The 23,669-nt window shown below is 26.1% G+C and overlaps 1 protein-coding gene across 2 annotated transcripts in view; it reads left to right on the forward strand.

Moving 5' to 3' along the window:
• The window catches only part of LOC136990884 (probable G-protein coupled receptor No18), a 131,227-nt gene that overhangs the window by 43,317 nt on the left and 64,241 nt on the right, over nucleotides 1-23,669 (forward strand). The window contains exon 1 of one of the 2 annotated variants that reach the window (XM_067289337.1): nucleotides 4,211-4,336. The exons of the other annotated variant lie outside the window; for it this stretch is intronic. The gene's annotated coding sequence lies outside the window, so the exon portion shown is untranslated. Of the gene's footprint in view, nucleotides 1-4,210; nucleotides 4,337-23,669 lie in introns of those variants that run through there. 2 annotated transcript variants of the gene reach the window in all.

Here is a 23,669-nt window from a genome sequence, read left to right on the forward strand (position 1 = left end):
ATTGCAGCCCGGCAATGTGACGATGTCACATTAAATAATTGCTTGTTTTGTTTCTATTCTCATTAGGAACATAAAATTCTTAAAAATGTGGCAGTATTTTGTGCCAAAAATCTCAGACTTTTAGTAGTATATAGATAGTAATAACAGTTAGAACTTTTGTTTTATAAAGCTAAAAAATACCGGTAGCTTATTAATGACCAAATAAAAAATAAAAAATTGATCGTATCAACTTTACAAAGAAAACAACAGCAAAATTCCCACGGAAATCCATTTAAAATATTTAAAAAGTATCTTAAGCTTTGAATCAGTTTGAAGTTCGGAGATAGATGAAGAAAATAAATCTCCATGTTTGAATTCCTATTTTGAATTTATGAATTGGAGAACGTAGTCTTGAACTTGAAAAGTAGATTAGCATATAAATAGATAAAATAAAATATGAGTTTATTAAGAATTTACGTAAAGAAATGCCAAGAAAATTTTTTTACATGTTTAATAAATTTGTAGTGTTTAGCAACTACTGTATCTAGAATCGTGGAAAAATATTTCTCTAAACATGATATAAGAGTCTATAGAAACGAGAAAGACTTGGCCCTCGGAATTACTAGACGACTCTTTGCTTAATTTGTTTAGAAAATCGTTTTCAGTTTATTGTTATTCGAGTAATTAAATAAATGGATGGATTTTATATATATAATATTTTTTCAAACTATCAAGCGTTGTTCATTCATAATAAAGGAACAATGAATAATGTATTTGTCCTTTATATCAATGCCTTATACAAAATATATTACAGGAAGAAGGAAAATATATTATGCAGTATTTATAAATTTTCGGAAGGATTCGAAACAGTGAATTTAAAGAAGATAAGGTCTAAACTTGCTTGGCTTGGAGTGAAGAGAGAACTTTTCAGCTTATCAAACAATACTAAACTTGAGGCCTTATAGTTTAGGCTATAGGGCCTCAAATTAATTACCCTGTAATTTTCCGGTCTTTCCATTTATTTAAATGTACAATTAACATGCAAACTTCGTTATTGTTAGATTAAATGTTAAAATATATATAGTTTTTTATGTATATTCGAGCATATAAGTGTACAGTACATACTTACTTAATCTGAAGTACAGAGAAACTTTTTCTGCTCATGAAACAATAATAATCCTAAGTTATAGGGCCTCACGTTAGGTCAAGCAAGTATGTACCCTTATGTGTTAACAAGGTACTACTGACATTAGTGCGTGGATTCGTGCCTCACCAACGGGCTGAAGGTTTCCAGTTATCTTCAAGTATCTGGATTCTAAATAAGGGGAAAGTTTTCCATGGAAAGTCCAAAAATGACTGAGAACATGAAGATACAAAAGGGTAAAAACTTCACCTAAAAAGGAAAAGATGTTCTCGTTTCATAATTTGGAAATATCGGGAGATCTATGCACTGTTTATATTTCTTCTTTTGTAGATTTTTTTATGCAATGTTATTTTTTTAGCGAATTAGGAAAAAGAATTATGACGAATTCGTAAAGAAGGTTCCCGTTTTCATTTATAAACTGGTTGTAAATTAGTTGTCGATTTACGATGGAGATTCTTTGAAGTTTCGAATAAAGAATTATTCAAAAGAATTATAGGAGGAGCTGTCATCTGACTTGTCTGTCATACGCTGTTGTCTGTTGATTATATTGAGAGATCTGTTCGAAGTTGAAGAATGTTTATGCTAATATTTCTTCTTTTGAAGGTATGTTAATTGTGTCTTTTGCTCCTTGTTTTTCACCTTTCTTTTTTGGGTATATTCCCAATTTTAATTTATTATAAATATAATTTAAATATATCTATGAATAGAAATACTTTCAGTTTAATTTTGTAATTTGTCCATGTTCGGTTACATTTAGTTGAAAACAGTGTTGTTTAGAAAATCGTTTTCAGTTTATTGTCATTCGAGTAATTAAATACATGCATGGATTTTACATATTTTTTAATACTTTTTCCACTCAAAAGATTGGCGGTTAATTGTGTAACAGCGTTATTAGGCCGTTATTGCTTGATTTACGACTTAAAACTGAATTAAAATAATTCAAAGACAGATTAAATTTTTGTTGCTTGAGAAAACCTTTAAAAGAAACTAATGCTCTTCTCAAAAATAACTTACTGTTTCTGATTTTAATTGCAGAGTAATTATAGATCAACTCCGAGAGGTAAATGTTGAAAGGTATTCGTGCTGCTTTTTGTCGAAGTTAGTCGAGTGACGGTTGAGCTAATTGAATGATAAATAAATTAGCAAATGAAAAGACCACTCGAACAGAGCAAAGAGAAAAGTAAAAGGGACTGTATATTTATAAAATAGAAGCTAACAAAAACGACCAGAATCATCACTGAATAAAGCACTATTTCGTATAATTCAAGCAAATGTGAACTAAAATCTGATACCACAATAGAGTTTTTTTTTTAAATTTTCGTATGGGCAAAATAAGGATAAAAACAAAGTCAATAATTAAGTATTTCTGGTTTGGAAATCACAAGTAGTTTTTTAAAATTTTTATTTAATAAAATATATAAAGTAATCTTTTTCTACTTAACGAATTATGTTTATGTATTTATCTTTTATGTTTTTCTTCTGAGGATCGAATTTTTCTGAATAGAAAAAAAGAATAGATGTTTTTGGCTAATTAGACAAAAACATCTATTCTTTTTTTCGGGGGACGCTTTCCTACTTTTACGTTTTCTGATACATCAAATTGGTTCAGCATAGTCAAGAGATGAGTGTAACAGCGATAAATGCAATAGGAAAACTTTTACCGAAAGCCCTTTAAGGTAAATTCACATTGAGCGCAATTCGTTAGAGAACGCAAAAAGCGAAAGCAAAAGGAATTTCACGTCATCAGTGACGTCGTTTCTGGCGAATGTTTTTGTTCAGTGAATTGTTCTGGCATTCCAAAATGTGTAACTTCTCTAACGAAAATATTCTCCCAATGAGAATGACGAATTTGTTGACGTAAAAAAAGAGAAAATTCTAAGACGGAAGCAATAAAGAAATCGGTCTAGTAAAGATCTTTCTGCAATACACTTTGTAAGTTTGAGAAAAATACAATTAAATTGCAATTATGTTATTTAAAAAAAAGATAAATTGAATCGCTCTGTAGCTTTTCCTTTATTGAGAATGGAAATTTGAAGACCACCATTGCAAACAGATATTCTAGGAAATATATTAATTATCTGATTGGATTTTCTAGAATTTTCAAGAAGAGATCTAAGTTGTATGATATACAAGAGTTTAATAATGTCTAAAAGGGACAAATAGTCATAAAAACAATTGAGCTTTGATAATTAATAAATTTTAGAAAGAGTGAGCTATTCTTTTGTGTTTAATAAACAATCGTCATTATTTTAAAGATCATTTCAAAGGAAATAATATAAACTAGGTTTGACCGATTATGGAATAGTGTGTTAAGTTAATCATTTAGAGAACCGAAAATATATGAATTATTTCTCCAAGAGGATTGATCATGGCCCTAAGAAAACAATGCCTTGTACGAGCTATTCATGTTCGAAACTAATAGGCCTACTTGACACATAGCCTAATGTCGTGTCTCAGTTTTAACATTATATAATTAATGTGGAAAGAGAGTATGATTAATATTTTGAATGACAACGTCAGAACTATTTGCTATCAGAATTTAACTTTGCAATAAAATCTTTAATTTTGCAGCTAAAATTAAATAAATTTCTATTATTATTCAAGGAACTAATATAAATATTGCTCCAAAGATATTTTGTCCTCACTGTAAAAATAAAGAGGAATCCATATTAACTCGCTTTTTTGTTTCTTCTCCCTGTCCTATTAAATTAAAGATAAGATGCCGGAGGAGGGGTTTTGTTATAGAATCATTAACATGTATTATATTATATATATTATATCATTTTTTATAGGATATAGTTTCTGATAAGTTTTTCTTGTACTTTTTGTCATTTTGAGATAAAATTTTGACTGTAAAAATTTTATTCAATTTACTTTCACTTGTAAGAAGCTAATGCTTAAATTAATAGAGATATTATTATTTCTATTAGTTACTTCAGTTAGAAAAACTGAGTCACTGTAAAAATGTTTCATTGCATATGAAATTAAAATACATTTTTTAAAATAACCTATTGTAATTTTATAATTTAAAGCTAAATATTCAAGCAGAAATGATTTTAACTCACTAATAAAGTTTAATATTTATTTTTTTTTTATTAAAAAATTAGAAATTACGAGAGGAGGACAGAAAATCGATAATTTGCATTATGCAGATGATACTACTATCATATGCAGTGGAACAGAGGAACTACAACTAATTATTGATAACATCAGGTAAGTAAATATACAGGAAAGCTTGAGGCTATAGGGGTTGTGAAAAAACAAAAATTGAGACTAAAGTCAGATTATCGTTGGAAGCAACATAATATGAGAAATAGCAATATTCGTGTAAGTAATCTCAATAATAAATAGGATTGTCTTTTGTATTGATGATAAGCGCTAACAAATAATAATTTTTATGTCAGCTGATAAAAAAAATATCAGTCAAATCTGCTGAGATGGATTGGTGTCAATAAGTTAAAGTTAATTAACAACATTACATTTAGTGATTTGTAGTAGACAAAATTATTTTATAAAAGCTGAAAGAAGTATATTATGGTATAAAGTTTTTCAGTTATACCGTATTGTTAGCAAACTTTCTTAAAAAATTACTTAGATATAAAAATAAATTTTTTGAATAATTCAAGAGCCAAGTCCCCAAAATATATATTACGTTCAGATCAAAAACACTATTTCAAATATAAGTATTTAGGCAACAGAGAAGTCATTTCGAAGCTATTATTGGGAGTAAACTGGCACAGATAGGCCAAGTTTAAAGTGGACAAATAACATTGGAAAATTAATAGATTGTCAAGAGTGACCATTATTCTTTCGACAGAAAAAAGTAGAGAGTTTTCTTATAATTCCTGTAAGAACCTTACAGTAATGTGAGCTCAGTAATTGTATAATAGCACAATAGGCATCAATAACTTATAAAATATGAAAGTTTAAAAGAATGTAGAATCTTATAAATTAATTCATTTGTAATATTTAAAACTATTCAAATTTACAAACATTTTATATAATTTAATTTTTTTAAGATTATTCTTTGTACAGAAAACGTTTTATTCCATTTGTTAATAAAATTATTTATCTTTGTCTATGCTTAATTAGTACTTTAGCGCGAGTATTTTTTCGTATATTAGTATGTATATATTTTGAAAAACCTGGAATAATTTATAAAATTAAGTTTATTTTTAAACCTAATAAGATTTGAAAATATTCTTAATGAAAAAAAATCTATATTGTTAGATATGTTGCTTAAAATGATGAAATTTATAAATAAAATGCTTAAAAATGTATTTAATGTTATAGTAATAATTAGAAAGGATTTAAAATTAAAAACCTATGGCAAAAATGCAATCTATTATAACTTTAATATTATACGTATGGTTTGATAATTTATTGTAAGTCGATTTAACTTCATCATTAATTATTTCAGTGAATCTCAATTCGTTTATACCCAACTTCTCGTGGGAATGCCAGAAAATTTAAAAAAATAATAATTCTTTCTTTAAATGCTGTTTGAATATTTCATATTAAAAAACTGGGATCCTCAACGTCACTTTTCGTTTATACAACACACAAGAGCATCTTTGATGTGACACTACTCTTTAGTGTGCCATTAGTTCAAAACATTTAAGAACAACTGAATTAAATTAAAATAGCACGAATGAAATTACAGTCGCATTTCATTGCGTTTCTCTGCAGGTTGGATATTTTACAACATTTTATTTCATAAAAATGGGTATAAAGTGTAAAATTAATTTTAATAAGCTACAGTTGATTTTAAATTGTTAACAAAATGTTGATTTGTTAAATGGAAATATGTCTAAAACGTAAATAAATGAAATATTTGACTTTAAAGTAATGTTTAAAATGCATTCGAAAACCGATGGATTAAAAATGTTCAAATTAGTGTCATTTTACTCATTTATAAAATGACAATAATTTAAACTTTTAATCATTAATTTTTGAAGTATATAAACATAAATGTAGGATTAATACTGTAAATATAAAACTAAAACCTTTATTTATGTATTATCCCATCACATTATATATTATTCAATATATTATATATAACTTTAGGCCTACTAATGCATACTCATTATATTTCTTACTTAATTTTATATAATACCTCAAAAAATTTTTTAGATATCCGAAAACTATGATAAATGTCATAGACGTTAATAGAAAAGAAAATATATTTATTTTCCATAAAATGTTTACAGAATCTAATGTAAATCGTTTGAAAATATTACATATAAATAAGATATTTATTTGGTCTTCATTTCTATTTTTATTCTTAAATTTAAAAAAAGCATTGAAAACTGGTTTAATATGCTATTGATACTAAAAAGCATTATTTATATTTAATAATACTTCAATTAAATGAAAATGAGATGATATGTAGAACTTTTTATATATAGTGTTAGAAAGACCATTCTGTATAATTTAAATTTATGATTTTACTTATAGGAAATATATTTATTGTTAAAAATATACGTTGAGATATTAATAATGTATTTTATATATATATAAAAACTGTCTTTTATCTGAAATAGATATTCTCAGACTTGATAAAGTTTTATCGGGTATTAGAATATCAAGCAAAACATTCATTGTATATATTACATTAAAAAAATTTTACTTAAGATATTTCAAAATTTATTTAAATAAAATGTTAAAAAATAATAATAATAGGAGTGATCTAGAATTTTATAAAAAAAAAATTAAATAATATAATATAATAATATAATTTATTTGTAATTATTTTCAAAGCAATATGCAGCTTTTATTTTATTTTTAATATTTTATTCTACAGTAGAGAAACAGAACGGGAGATATACTATTTGATAAGGTATAATTGATAAAAATTTTTTAGCACTTTTATATAATATACAATTTTCTATAATGTATAGAATATTTGTCTATATTGTCTGACTCAATTATCTGAAAAATTCTAATATGTAAAGTCTTTAGTTGTCTTTTTTTTGCCAATTTTTCGTTATTTTGTAACAAAATTATTGTATACACGAGATATGTTTGTAGCAAATGATTTTTTTTGTAATTTACATGAAAATAGTTTCTTAAATTTTTAAACTGTCAGCATACAATTGGCATATGAAATTTTAATTCACCTGTGAAAAGAAATGACAAAGAAAATTTTCAATACATAGTTATAAGCTCATTAAACAGATATAAGCACATTAAACAGTTATATTTAATAAAATTACATTTATTATAATATTAATATATAATAAAGTTAAATAGTTATAAGTACTGAGTGTCTTTAATAAAGTCGGGTCTTTAAATTATATCTAATTATAAACTAATAATATTTTATTGATATTTGTAAGTAAAATCGCCTCTAAAAAATCCAGCAACGTGTCGCATAACTTTCCCGGCTGTTAAAAAATTTTATTTAAAACATAACTTTTATATTATTAATCATTATAAATAAAATTGTATGTTGCGCCATATGTTAAAGTACTTTCTTGTAAAAAATTTATTATCATATATTATTAATTATTGTAAAATGGCTTAATTTTGATGGTAGAGTAATGTTCAAAATAACCACTCAGTCGGTTTAACGAAACACAAAGTTTATATTTATAATACAAATGTACAAAATGATACAAAGTAGCGTTACAATTAATTATGCACAAACACTAGTCCAAACAACAACCGACTATACCCGTACACGTTCGTCGAAAGAACTCCTTACGACCTCCGCAATAAGACTTGTAATTAACAGCACCTCCGAGTCAGGAACAAGTTCGTACTAAAACACTGGAGTTTACCTCCCCCAGCTTTCCGTAGCGTCCAACGAGAGAGACAGTTAGAACTTCGGTAACAACGATCCTAATCCGATCCGATCTTCCCGATACCAACCCTGTTCCCGCCGAAACTACTCCTTAAATAGTGTCCAACGTTCGAACCCTCTCCAATCAAATTCGAATGTTCCCACAACGGCCGCCAACGGTCACTTCCCGCCAGCCAATCGTCCGTCGATCGTCGATTTAAAACTCAACAGTTCTTCTAACGGATCTTTCTAACGGCCGTTTTTAACGGTTTTTCCGTTATGAAAGTTTGTTATAATAAAACAGGGCGGAAATCGCTTGCCTAAGCGATTCCATACCCTACAGGTAGAGATGAATTTTATTTAAAAATATTGTAAATCCTAACAAGTGAAACCTTTCTTATGTCCGGCCCAACACTTGACCATCTTCTATCTCCCCACCGCTGGACCTTTAATCATCAAAAGTTAATAGCATCAATGCCTCTTATATACAAGATACTTTGCCAAATTTCATTTCTCAATTCTTACTCCCGCTGAGATAAACGAAATAGACTCCAACACAAACACAAACGTATATCCGCGGAATTTTTCCCTTTTTTGAATTTTTTAGGTATAGGAGGTCTTAAAACGCGAATATTTGCAAAAAATGAGGGGCAAATTTGACATGATTCTAATGTTTTCTCTCGTTGTGTATACATAACAGCCAGGAAAAAAAAATTCCATATTTTTTGAAATACATTAAAATGGAACAATTCTTTAAATGTTTAGATACTTAATTTTCATAGTAGGTACTGTAATTTGATTAAAGTATTCTTCTGATATCTGTTTATGGATATAAAAAATTCTTTTGTATTTGCTAATTAATAAATTGCAGACAATAAGTGTAAAAACGTTGCTCTTGAATAAATTATCTTATTAATAATTAATTAATAAATTATTATGTTTATCTACAACGTACAAGTAATTAATACATTATTATTAATTTTAAATGCTTTATATGTTGTCTTGAATTAATCTAACATTAATTTTTAATTTGGTAATATAAAAGCTTAATTTAAAAAATAAAAATAGAAAACTTCTTCATTTTAGACTTAATTACAATGTTGTACGTAAAGTGGCTAGTTTTAATTTTTGAAATAAAACTAGAAACATTAATTGTAATTTTTATAAGTGAATATTCTTCGTATCAATAAATAAATCACTTAACATTTCTTTATAGATCTTTCAATATCGTAAAATGTTAAAATTTTATTGAAATGAATCAAAACAATTGAAAGACTTAAGAAACCAATAGACTTGTAAATTAAATTAAGTTGTTAAATTATTACAGTAGTTCAATTTTACATTAAATACTGCATGATAAAATTGTTTTAAGAGCAAAAATTTATTTATATTTGTAATTGATTTATTATTGACCATAAGTTTACAATTTAATTTTAATTTCTTAATTTAATTTGTTTTAATATTTAATTTAATATTATGTATATTAAATTAATTTATTAAATTAATATACTGTAGACCCCCCTGTAACACGGATTCATATAACACAGATTCGTATAACACGGCGAAAAAATTGCGATCGTATTCGTATAACACGCTAAAAGAGACTCGTACAACACGGTAAAACATCATCGCCGACTCGTGTTGCGACAGGATTGGTCGAATCTGGACTAATAGCGGACATTGCACAAACCGTTGAGTTTAAACGAGCAGCGGACCTACTAAAAAACATTTATTATTTAAAGGCCATAAAAATTATATTTATATTAATCATGTCTCCAAAGTTCCGCGAATTTTTCGCAGAAAAGTAAATTATCAGGAAACACGCGCCCGCCGTTCGATGAGACGCTCCACGACGAAAACAAGCTTAAGCAATGGCATCGTCGAACGGTGCACACTCGGTAAGTAATCCAACAATTTTTTGTTTATAGCATAGTTTATATGGAGAATTCCCAAAAAATTATATGTGTTTTGGAAATGTTGAGTCAAATTAGTCTAGAATCGATTAATTTTATGGAAGAAAACCTTTCAAACAGCTGTAGCCGCTAAACTGCACACGTGTCGAGCTGTGATTGGCTCATGGATTTAAGTGACTCGTACAACACGTAATTCATATAACACGGAACGTATCTACCCTGTTATAGGGGGTCTACTATATATCAGATAAATATATCTAATATTGATTGAATTATAGTTTTTTAAGAATATATTTATATTAAATTCAATTAAATATATCCTCTATCTTTTCGAGAAATAATATTATTGAGAGCTTTTAGTGTTTTAGCATTTTTATATTTTTGTGACATCCTTATAACTGTTAATTGCCACATTCCCTTTTAATTAATATATATATATATATATTATTTCTTAATGTGAAATGTAACAAATTTAATTTACAATAATTTCGAAACCTGAAAATTTATTTCCCAATGTTATTTAAAAACTTATTTAAAGCATGGTTGAATCTACGAGTACATCTGTATTTTTAAATAGCATGTAAATTCTTATAATTTGTATACATTAAGCTGAACATATTTTATTGAATATTTCTAATAAATAATTCACACACACACACATATATATATTATATAATATATTTACTTGTACAGCTTTCATATATCTAGTTCTTGTATAATTTATTTTACTATGTCTAGACACGTTATCAAAATTATTTAAAAATTATCAGAACAGATTAAAAAATTCCATTTATTATTATTCCGTTTCGGCTAGCCTTTATAATGAGCCATTTTATTTGTCAAATATTTTTATTTTTGTATAATTTGTTTTAGGATTTAAGGATAATCCTTAATATGCAGATATCTCGACTTTCTGATTCTTGTTCTAAGCTTGAAAAATTTGAAAATAATCTTTCTAAAATACCATTATGTTATTGGGATTTGATTTGATTGCTTAACAAAAATGAAACAAATTAAAATAATTTTAATATATTTTTAAAAAAACTTTTAAAAAAGCTGTTATTGGTCGAGTTTGTCGAAATTGGGGGTGAGGAATAATGAAGTAACTTATCCTCATTATATACATCATTACAATACATTTACACAAGCGGATCATGATTAAATTTTTACATTTGGTTATGTTTATAGGATTTCGTTTTGGGGAAGATAATGGGCTAGGGCCAATCCTAAAACAACATTAAAATGCATTGTCACCGGACTTAGATATGTTTTTAAAGTTACAGCCTTTAATCTTAATTAGAAGTATATGAAATTTCAAGATGCAATATTTCAGGACATAAATACTGTTAAGTTAAATACTGTTAAGCAAGTTAAATATTGTAAAAGCATCTAATAAAAAATGCAGCGACGAGTTTCCTAACTTTTACGGCAACAACTGCGTTTGGCGCCATCTGTTATGATTATTTTACTTATAAATTTTTATATTATTAATTGTTATAAAATGGCAAAAAGCGTAATTTTCAGGATATGCATGGAGTTTTATAAAAAAAAGTAACTTTTAATAAATGTGTTTATGGCCGATCTCGTGTTTATTTCTTTAAATACGAGATCGGCCAAAATCATCTCAATCCGTTTGAGAGGAAATCAGTCGAAGGAAAAGTTGTTTGACTGTCTTTGCTATATAGAGTCTTCTCGTAGTCTGAGGGGTAAAAACAATTTCGTCTCCAGGTATGTAGACAGAAAAATTTCCGAGCTTACGGGTATAACAGCCCTGATAGTAAAAAGAGAGAATTATCAATGTATTACAGAAAATGGCTGATTCAATTTTGCACATCGTGGATGACCTTCCATGATAAATCCATAATTCATTCAACATAAGTCATCTTATTCCTATTTAAACAACTTATGAAATTAACATGACGACACATAATCATGTTATACATCTTAATAATTACATTATTTTATATAATTAATCATTACGTAATTATATAACTATATTATATAATCATCCGAAATTTATGCTTTGTATATAACTTAATTACTTCGTAGCTTCTATTGTCACTTTCGTCATGTTAACAAAATATACTTTGAAGGAAATTGCAAATGATATAACGGATCTTACGTTACAATCATCTTAACATCATGAAGGATCCGTGTTTGCATTCCAATTATTGATCAATTTGCGGATATCATTTCTTATACTTTATTTATATTGACTGTTTCCATTACCATCTATGGATGAAACAGTTAATAGAGGTCATTTTACGCTGTACTGCTTCTCATTATTAAATGACATTAAATAATAACATAATCATCAATCAATTTATGTCATCTAATTTAAATGTTTAAAATCTTAAAAGTATCATTTTAAATTGTAGCTATCCGCACAAATTTAATATTTATTATATATTTAAAAATCCCATTAAATGTAACAATTAGTAATTTTAAAACTAAATAATATTTTCTTTACAGAAGAGGGGCATTTTTCTAATGTGATGAAACTAATTAAAAATTAAAAAAACAAATTAAAAATTTTCTAATGAATAAGTAAAATATACGTCGAGGTAAAGAATCACAAGAACAGCTTAAAAATTCTTTATTAATTTTAATTAAAATCTTGTTAAATTTCACATTAATAATTCATGATTTTTATATTTTGCAGCTTTTTTCGTTATCTAAGTTATATAAAACTCGAATATTAATATAGGCTATAAAATAATGCATAATTCGAATTAATATATAAATTAAATTATTATATAAACTTCTGTTTGCAACAAACAACTTGCAGAAACTTTAAAATAAATTGGATTTTAAATTTGAAAGTTTCATGCTTACAGATTTTGAAAACACTTGTGTAATACTTATTTTTTCAATAGAAACGTATTGACAATTTAGGAAATAAAATCAAACTATGAATAATTTAATATTTGTTACATCAAAATCAGTTAATGTTTTATTTTCAAAAATAATTTGAAATATTTATTAGATTTATTTTAAAGTATTTTTACGTAAATATTAAACACCTGTTTTATAAAGGTTAATTAAAATAATCCTTGTATCTTGTATTTTTATCTGTTTAAATAATTAAATTTTATTAATACGTAAAATTTCTAGAGAATTTGAGCTTTAAAATTTAATTTAAATCTTATAAATTTTTATCAAAAAAATTCCTTTGATAAACAAAATATTCATTGCATAAAAGAAACCTTCATTTATAATTGATTTGTTTACATCTGAAACTAAGAATTTTAGCCAAATAAGACATTTAATAAACAGTTAAGCTATGTTGCGCAATGAAACAAAAATTTGTTTTTTTATTTAGAAATCCAATCCCATGATTGCTATGAATTTTTCTTACCTAATTTCTTAATTAATCAAGTATCTTGTAACCAAATTCGAAAATTTCTTTGTTTAGATTAAATTTTACTTAAAATATTGTTTCTTTTGACTTAATTCAAGTATAACTTACTGTCTATTTGCCATGTAATTAAGAAAAGATTGAACCAGTAATCTGTTTAAGTTATTTGTTGCTCTACGATAAAATGCCTCTCTTCGGTGCTATTGCCAAAGTTTGAATTGTTTCATTTAGCAATAATTTTAGTATTTATTATTAAACTAATCTAATATATTTATGCTTACGTTTTACTTGATTAATAAATTTAAATCAATATTTTTAATTTAGCTATTTTATTTATCTCCGAATTAATCGTTTGTTTTATCTAACGGTTAATTAATTTACAAATTCATATGCTTTTTTTACAATTAAAATATAATTTTATGTATTTTATTTGAAATTGATAAAAATCTCTGAATTTTCTTGTTATTGGCTAATTTTAAATTATATAGATATTTTCGAAAGAATAAATTTATGTAAAAAGAAAATTAATATACTTATTTATCATTTATTACAATATTTTAGCTGTTGATATTTTAATGTAAAACTTGTAAAATTGAATAATTTGTATTAATATACAAACTTATCTTCAAATATAACCAACTTCGAAGATATGCATAGAGCTGATATTGATATTTGTTTCCTTTATTAAATCCCTAATAAATTTATACATTAATTATTAATATTGTTGTTATAATACAGTAGTTGAAATTGTAACAAGTTGAAATATCCATTACCACAACAGATATACAGAATGTATTAAAATATAACCAGAAACTACATCACAGGAACTTTAAAACACCGGAATAGAATGTACAAAAATAATATTTTATATTATTTTTAATTTTAATAATACAAATAGTATTTTTTTATTTAATTATGTTTAAGTTAAATATGTACTTTCCAAATTTCATGTAAGAAATTGAAAATAAATGATTTAAAGAAGCTTGTTTCTGATTTTCATAAACAAAAAAAAAAGTCCATAAACCAGTTGGTAACTTTCCCGGCAACAACATTCAAAATTGCGTATGACACTATCTGTTATGAAATTTTTATTAAAATCTCTTTGAGAGTAGAGATGGGTTTCTTAAATAACTATAAAAGCTAATAACCAATAAGACCTTCATTAAGTCCGTTCCCACTCGAGATATGATCTCCTCTATCTTCCCAACCTCTTGACCTTTAATTACCAGAATATAATAGCATCAATTCCTCTGACACACAAACTTCTCTGCACAATTTCAGAAATTTTCGACCAAAAATACAGAAGTTATTAAGTTTTAAATTAAGTATAGAAAATCGCCTCCACTCCACACTATCATTCATACATAAAGGAAGAAAAAACTAAACTTATTTTTTGCATTTCTCGAAATTTCAAGGTCTCCTGACTCCAAAAATGCAAAAATCTTGGGAGGTCATTTTTTCACCGATTGTCATACTTTTCTTTTTATATTTAACGGCTGAGAAAGTATATTAGATAAATATATTAGTTAAATATCGAAATTAGCATAATTCTCCAATATAAATGTTACGATAACATTTAATAGAAACTACATTAAATATCTGTATCAAATATTAGAAAATTATCCCAAATCTTTTAGGTCAAAATCTTAAAATTGATTAACAAATAAAGATTCAGCCAATGTCTTAAATATGTATAAAAAAGTGTTATTGTTTGAGATAAGTTATTTTGGTATATATTTTTCCTATTTAGTAATCGATAGAAATTATATATTTCCTTTAAATCATGCTAATAAAAATATGCTTAGAAGTTCTTTTCATTCAAATAAAATATATATGCTTATTATTTATTTCTTTGATAACTAGACATGGTGATCTATTTATAAGGTAAATTGCAAATGCCGTCTGAAATATACATTAAATTGAAAAAGTATCTTATATGAAAGTATTATTTTGGAGGGACCTTTTGAACCACAGAATTAAGCCATTCCCTTCTCTCTTGTTAGTGGGATGAGCAAATTTTATATTTTCTAAAGAAACTCTTAAGTTTTTGTATTTTTGGATTCTCTATTGAAAAGTAACAATATTTTATTCAAACAATTTTTGTGATTAATGTTAATTTAGAAAGTTATTGGCATTTTTTGCGTTTTTGGATAAAAAGACGTATATAATGTTTTTTAATAATATAATTTATTACAATTGAAAAAATAACAACATAAAACGAAAAACAAACAATTTCCATTCTAAATTTATGTAAAAATTACAAGTTTTTAAAATAATATATAGAGTGTTAATTTTAGCAGATATTTAAACAGGTGACCTTTGTTTAATGCGTTTGTCAATACGTTTTTGGAAACTCCGCACTGTACCCGGTAAAATTTATGGGTCAATTGAAGCGCAAGTATCAACAACACGTTGCTGTGTATTTTCACGTGTCGCTGGTATCTCTTGATAGCACTTTTCTTTTAGCATTCTCGAGACAAAACTCTGGAGATGTCAGATCTGTCGAAAGAGCCGGCTAAGAAAACACGTCCTATCCGCCGATTAAGAAAATCCCTATTCAAAATTTGACAAGTGTAGAGTGAATAATAAGCTGGGAAACCGTCATGTTGAAATCACAAGTTTAATCTTTGGTGAAGAGGTTAACATTTATTATTCTCAAGCAAATTATATTGCATTTGACAGATAGAAAATGATAAATGTTAATCTCTTTTAATCTCTTTCGATAAACTTTTTTATTTTTATTATTCCTTCTCTAGAGGGAAACCTTAATTTTCAAAAATATTAAAAATCTTAATATCGTTCTAAATTAACGTTAATTAAAAAAATTATTTAGAATAAAATGTTGTTTTTTATAAAGAATCCAAAAATACAAAAATTGAGGTCTCCATTTGAAAATCTAAAATTATCCCCATCCCACTCACAAGGATGGAAGGGGTGGTTTATGTGGTACAAAATGTCTCTCCGAAGTAATAAACTTTTATATAAGACACTTTTATAATTTAATGTATGCCTATATTACAGGAGATATTTGCAATTTACACTATAAATAGACTACCGTGTATAATCATGTTTTTAAAAGTTGAAAAGTTTACAGTATTTGATTTCGCAAAACCGTCACATATTATTCAATATATCGTAATCGTACATAAGCAAATGATAATGCTTATTAGTTTTTTAATTAGAAAATTTGTTTAACTCACTTAATTGACATAATATTTGTATATTAATTAATTAATATATCTAAGGTTTAAATAAATGGCATGAAGTTAATCAATAAGCTACACTTAGTATAAACTCTACATATACTCTCCCAAAAATAAAATGAAGATAGAAACATTTATACTTAGCTTCCTGTCTTGATCATAAAAAAGTGAATTTACGTTACTAGATGCTATAATCATTTGGTAACTGATACGTATCTTGTTTCCTAATGGGACTAATAATGTTATCCTACAAACAAATAACTGTATCTGAGGAAAAATTAATAGCCTTATTAGAAAATAGAATAAGCATGTCACGAACAGTTAGATAGTTACAGCATCGTAATATTTTCGGTGAACGTGAATTCATTTCCTATTTTGAGCTCCCATACATCCTTTTTACTTTTGGATTTTTATTTCATTTCGTGAATATAATATATATATATATATATTTTTTTTCATCGTATCATTATACATGTTTCCGTTATTTGTTTAATAAGAAAACCTGCCATTTATGCATTAAATAGATATACATAAAACAACATATAATACAAGTGGCAATACACACAAGTATACACAATATTGCAATACACAAGTACAATAAGAATGAATAAAGCAGTCGCTTTTTCTTAAAAAAAAATTATTTTCTTGAGACCATGGAATATTGACTTTGCAAAAGATAATTTCTGATTTAATTAACTTATAATAAAATAATAACACTAGCTTTTCAATAGAAAAAATACATTACATATCTTTTCTTTGATTCTTTTGTAACTTCGATATGAAAGCTTACGTAAGAGATGAATTTTTTGATATAAAAGACTTTCATTTACACCAAGGAACAGAAATATCTTTTATGTAACAAACTACAAACTTTTTTATTTTGTATCTCTGATTTAACCGTCAAATGAACGTATTTTACAAGATTAAAATTGAATAAACATACAGACAAAGTATTATAAAGGATTCAATTTCTTAGAACTCTAATTTCTATTGCATATCTCTAATCCCTCTCTTAATAAGCTTTCGTTTTTCTGTTCCTTTTCTTTTAAGAGATCAAGCAAATAAAAATAATATATAGTGACTTATTATTTATTTATTTTAAATATTTCAAGTATATATTATGTAGAAAATATATTATTAGAAATAAGAGCAAATAATTAACTTTCATTTCCTCTTCTATGTCACACTATTTGTTGTAGAAATATAAGTAATGAATTCATTTATATTTCCAATAGTCTTCATTTTACCTAAATTGTTATTATTGCACCATCAAAAGTTCTTGTATGTACCCCCAAGCATCTCCAGAAACTAATTGTTCATTCTATTCTTCTATTCAATCTATAAGAAAATTCATCAAGTTGTACACACGCATTATAAAACGAATCTTGAAGATAAGATCGAATTGTTTAAATTACAACATAGTACTATACTTTACATAGCAGGCATTAAGCTTTTGGATGAATTTTATTATAAATTGATGTGGCAAATTATTCTTGGATCTCTTTCAAATTAAGAACCGATACAGTAATTAGAATAGAATTATATGATATAATTTAATAAAGGTATGACTTAATACATAAAAAATTCTTTAACAGAGTCAAAAAACTATTATTGAAATATCTTTAGCAGACTTCATAATAGTAAAACAAATGTTAAGAAACTCAAATGAATCTAAATATTGTAATTATTGTGATAGAATTCCGAAACATCTTATACTTTATATTTTGTAATAGAACCGTTGATAACACCAACAAAAAAGTTTGCATACGTAATATTTTTAGAAAATTTGGAGCGCTAGCTACTTAGATGATAAACATTTTAGGAATATATATAATAAATTTCTTATTATTTTATAATTTAATTGCCTGAAGATTATTCAAGTCTTCCAAAACTGTTTCTTCAAAGTGACTTTAAAATCAGAGAACTGTTTATTGAACTATTTCATAAAAATCATTCCGCAATTTGCGCATGTAGCCAATTTTAATCACTTTATATACAGGTCTACATATGTGGATTTTGTGTTGTTCGGGAGGGTTTTCACTGGCATGTAAACACGAGTAACTAGTATGTCCAAGAATGCTAACTGTAGGAAATACATTTTAGAACAAATAAAAAAGTATGAGTAACGACTATCAGAGATTTTCGGGTGTTATTCTTTGTCAAGCCGGAGAAAAAGTGGTGTGAGTGTGCGAAGGGAACAAAGACATTGTAAAGCAAATAAACAAATTGAATAATTGTGTACAGAAGTCTAAGGAATTGTATATTCTATTTATTTTCCGTTACAAGAACTCACAAATGTATAACTGGATTCTTTGCAATAGGTTTCGTTTCGTTTTAAATGCACTATAAACTATTTACTTTCGATTTCCCAAAATTTGCTTACTGAAAAGCATATAAAAAACATGGAGAATTTTCAAAGCAAGTTTCGAAAGCCTTATTACTATATATTCGCTATTCCTTTCATAGATGATCATTTGAGTCGTTATAAGTAGATAGCGTATCTCTACAAGTTAAAGTTTTATCATCAAACATTAATATTAACCTTTACTCTCAATAACATTAATATTATTTAGGGAACAATGCATTTGATATTGAATTCTATCTATTCTGATACGGACAACACTAGACAATTATTTCGTATCGTGCGCCTTGTTATCAAGCTTTTAATTTCCTACTGGTGAGTTCTCACAATTACATAGCTGATCCATGTTGATGGTACTGTTTCGTAGATGTGCAATGAAAATCGTAATGGTGTCTAACAGTGAAGTTTCCTTTCTTCTGGCTTCCTACTAATTCCTACTAACTTCCTAATTACTTTTGTTCGACCTTTAGGATTATCTGGACAAACGAGATCAGTGATTCAGAAAACATAGATAGTAATAAATAAAAATAAATTGTTAATATAGAAAAAGATAGACACTGGATATTTCTATAGTGATACGATAGTTCGAAATATAGCAAGTAAATTTATTATGTAATTTAATTAACCTACTCATAGATTTGTAATGTTTAATATGTAATGTTTAATAAATTAATTAGTACACAATATATAATAGTTTTATATATAATTATTCAAAGTTAAATAATAAAATTATACATATTTGAACTGGTTAATAAAAAAAGTCTAATTTGAGTAAAATATAATTTTTGTAAATTTATATAAAAAAAATTTAAACGTGTTACTGAAAAAAATTGATTACAATCTTTCTGCTTCAATATCAATTTGTTCAATATTATAAAATACGTATATTTATTAAAATAATTTAGTAAATATACTTTAATAATACAAATTTTCAAAATTTAATAAGAGTTTATAGGATGTGCGATAGATTACATTACAGGATGAGAACAGGGAAAGAACTATTTCCGGAATGGTCGTAGAAAGAGCAATGAACTGATATAAACTTTATCCTGTATTAATATTTTTATATTTTTCCTAAAATTTATTACATTGTAATTAACGGAAGTTCTTATCATTATATTTTCTTCTAAAATTCCTATCAGTTTTCAGGAAATAGATGTTTCTCTTACTGTTTTATTTGAAATTTATGAACTACGAGATCTAAAAACATAATATATGAAATACCTAACATAATATACTTTCACTCACTTTATTTACATCAGGGATGGCAAATTTATGACACGCAAAAGATATATCATTATTCATTTATTTCTTTTGAGAAAGTTAATTAATAATTTTAATTTTACAATATTGAAATATATCAACGATGCGTTTAGAAAATGAAATATCAAATTAAAAGCGACTAAATGACACACAGAAAAGTGTCTAAATTTATACTCAATTTTTATTCAATATACGTTGTTTTATTTTCATTTTATTGCAAATTTTAAAAATTATTTCAGTTAAAATTAAATTACTTTATTTTAAACATTAAATACTTTATGGGAATTTTTACATATTTTTATTGAACTTTTAGAACAGAATATAATCGTGTAGTAATTTTAATAGTTTAAAATGTATGACGACATTCTTGTAACAATAAAATTAATCAATAAAGATCATTCTAAATTGTACATATTTAATACGAAATTCCTAAAAAATTTTTACATTTCAATTCTAAAGAATTATTTAATTTTTAAAGTGGTAAACGAGAAAGATACTTCATGTTTAAATAATTTATTTCAATTTATTAAACATTGCGTTTGGTACACACTAGTTTGGCTTAAAATTAAATAATTCATATTTCCACACGTAAAGTTTCTCTTCTATTTCATACATTGGAAAGGAAAACAGACGTTGTAGTCCCGAGAGAAAAAAATTAGTTTCCTAAAATTTCTTTATTCAAATCGTATTTTAAAACGTGTGAATACATTTTTCTAATGCATATTAGTACATTTATATACATTGTTTCATCATTCTGCATTTTTACTAGATTAGATCACTACGATATCATTTACTCATATTCAAGATTTAATATTATGTAATTGTTATTGAATAATTTTTTTTTTATTTTCTATAATTTAAATAATGTAAATAGACAAACAACCGAACAACGTCCGCTAACTAGAACATCAAAATTGACCGTTGTTAGGAGGTGGTCATTGTTGAGAGATTATTATGTACAAACTTGCGTACAGATTAGTTTCTGAAAAAAATGGCCGCTATTTAGAGGTGGTCATTATTGGAGGTTCGACTGTATTTCGAATAAGTGACGTTTTCTACTAAATTAACAACAGTAATTCGCAAGAATATCATGAAGATTTATTTGTAATATAATATTTTAAAAATTTCCTATGAAAATTGAAAGAGTAGATCAGAGATTTCTAACTTTTTTTCAGTAGATATCCCCTTTTAAGAAAACTTCTTTATTCCATTGACCTTCAATTTTATATATATGCAACAGTTTTCGACATAATTTTTTAAAAATTTCTTCCTAAATATATTTGAGAGCAAAGAAGCATGTAAAACTTTAAATATTTTAAATAAATTTTTTATATCTGCAAACTTTCATCAACCCCTTAGAGGTCAATACTGACTTCATTGGGAGGCCCTGTATTAGATAAAGATATTATCAATTTAAAGTTATTGTTTATTGCTTAACTCATTAATATATTAAAACAAAATTTTTCTAAATGTAATGTTTCTTTATTTTTTTTATATTATGAATACGAAAAGCTTAAATAAAGTTTCTTTTTTTTAACTTAAAATAAAATGTGCAAATGAAAATATATTACAATTTGAAAGGTGAAAAATTTTAAAAAATTGTCCGAAAATTATTTAATTCACAAAGTTATAAACAAATTTTAGTTGAGTTTTGTCACGTTGAAAAACTTGAAAAATGTCAAACGTCTGAATTTATTGGTAATATATAAAAGTCTATTATTATAAATCTAGTTAATATATGAGCAGAAAATTTAATATAAGAAATATTATTTTGTGTCAAATGTTACTATAAATTGTTGCTATAAAATTTTTCAAAAATTCATGATATTGAAAATCGAGAAAAATTCTTATTTTTAGATTCGATGATAGATTTTTATTTAAAAAAATCAAACGTTGTATGGATTAAATTGACTGCCACTCTGAACATTAGAACAATAAATACTGTTTTCTACAAAATTTTTTCAGTTTATTTATAGTATTCTTTTAAAAGTTATAAATAGATTTTATATGCAATAATTTTATAGCCTTTGTCTTTATGTAAACTAAAATGATTGAAAATTAAATTTTAAATCATATTTATATTTAATTTTGGACATAAAACTCCTGAATTATAATCCCCCTATAATCATATTTAGTTTATAGTTTTTTATATATTTTTCTTATTCGCATATTTATTTGTATTTTGTTAACCTTATATATTTTTTAAGTTTACAGTATTTTTATTTATTGTTAACCTTATATTTTTCATAAGTTGTTTATTTAATTTGTTTCAATTTAAATTTGTAATTAGAATTCTTCAAAGGTTAAAATGTAAATGGTATGTTTGTTCTATTTGTGGAACAGTTCCTAAGAACGGGATTAAGAAACCTGCTGATATCCAATAGGTGTAGGCTGAAAACGTTAGTTATTAAAAATATTCTCTCAGCCAATGCAGAGGTAATCGTAAATTTGTTATTTATCTCTGCTGAGCACGTCCAAACTGTATCATATTTATAATTTTTAATTTTAATATGAGTTCGGTTATTTTTTTTATTAAACTCTTCAAAAACAAAAATCTATTTAATGTTAAAATTATCTGACAAAAAGCTATTTAATCCTTTTATAAAGATTACAAAAATAAACATTTGTTTAATTTATAATTTAGGCTATATAACTTTTATAAAAATTGGCAAGTTTTTCAAAATTTTCGAGATATTGTAGAATTTTATTTTTTATTCACTTAATTAAAATAATTCAATGCATAAATTGAAAGAAATAATACAAAACAGGAAGAAAAATTTACAAATATTTTACAAATTAAAAGACAATTATTCATGCAATCTTTACAACTTAAGTAACAATACATGAACACCGTCCTTACATCTAATTCATACATTAATGAAAGCGAACCAATCACTGTTTTGCACTATTATTTATAAAACAAATGTAATGTTTTAAACAATTATAAAAATTTCTCTGCATCTGATCATTAAAAATTATTACTAATTATAATAAATGAACAAAATTTTGAAACTGTATACAGTCAAACCTCGGATTTCGAACGTACTTCGTTCCCAAAAGTTGTTCGAAAACTAATTTGTTCTAAAACCGAGAAAAATTTTTCCGTGAGAAACAATGTAAAATGAATTAATCCGTTATCGACCCCCAAAACAAAATCAGTTTTTACCTTTTCAGCTGTATCTCATGCATAAAATGCCTATAAAGGCAAAATAATATTATACAGGGTGTATCAAAAATGTACCGACAAACTTTTAGGGGAGGCAGATAACATCTAAAGGAATAGGAATTGCATAGGAACCCATAACTGGAAACGTAAGGAGAAAGTGGTAGTAGAGGTAGAATATCTGAAAAGGCCAAGACAATGATTAATGGGAAACATTTATTGGACATAATTAATACAAATGGCGTACCAGTTCATAATGTTACAACAGATGCTCGACGTTTCTACCGCCAGACGCGATGCATGCTTGACACCGACAGAGCATTGATCGCCGGACACGTTCGAACACACTGGGAGGTTCTTTGATTGTAGCAGCAGCGCAGACGAGTCTTGCCACGAGATCCATTTCAGACTCCACAGGCGAGTCATACACCATAGCCTTGAGGGCTCCCCACAGAAAAAAATCAAGATTTGATAAATCAGGTGAGCGTAGGGACCAGGGA

Source organism: Centruroides vittatus, unplaced genomic scaffold, assembly GCF_030686945.1.
Source record: "Centruroides vittatus isolate TY-2023 unplaced genomic scaffold, ASM3068694v2 contig_1349, whole genome shotgun sequence".
Lineage (NCBI taxonomy): Eukaryota > Metazoa > Arthropoda > Arachnida > Scorpiones > Buthidae > Centruroides > Centruroides vittatus.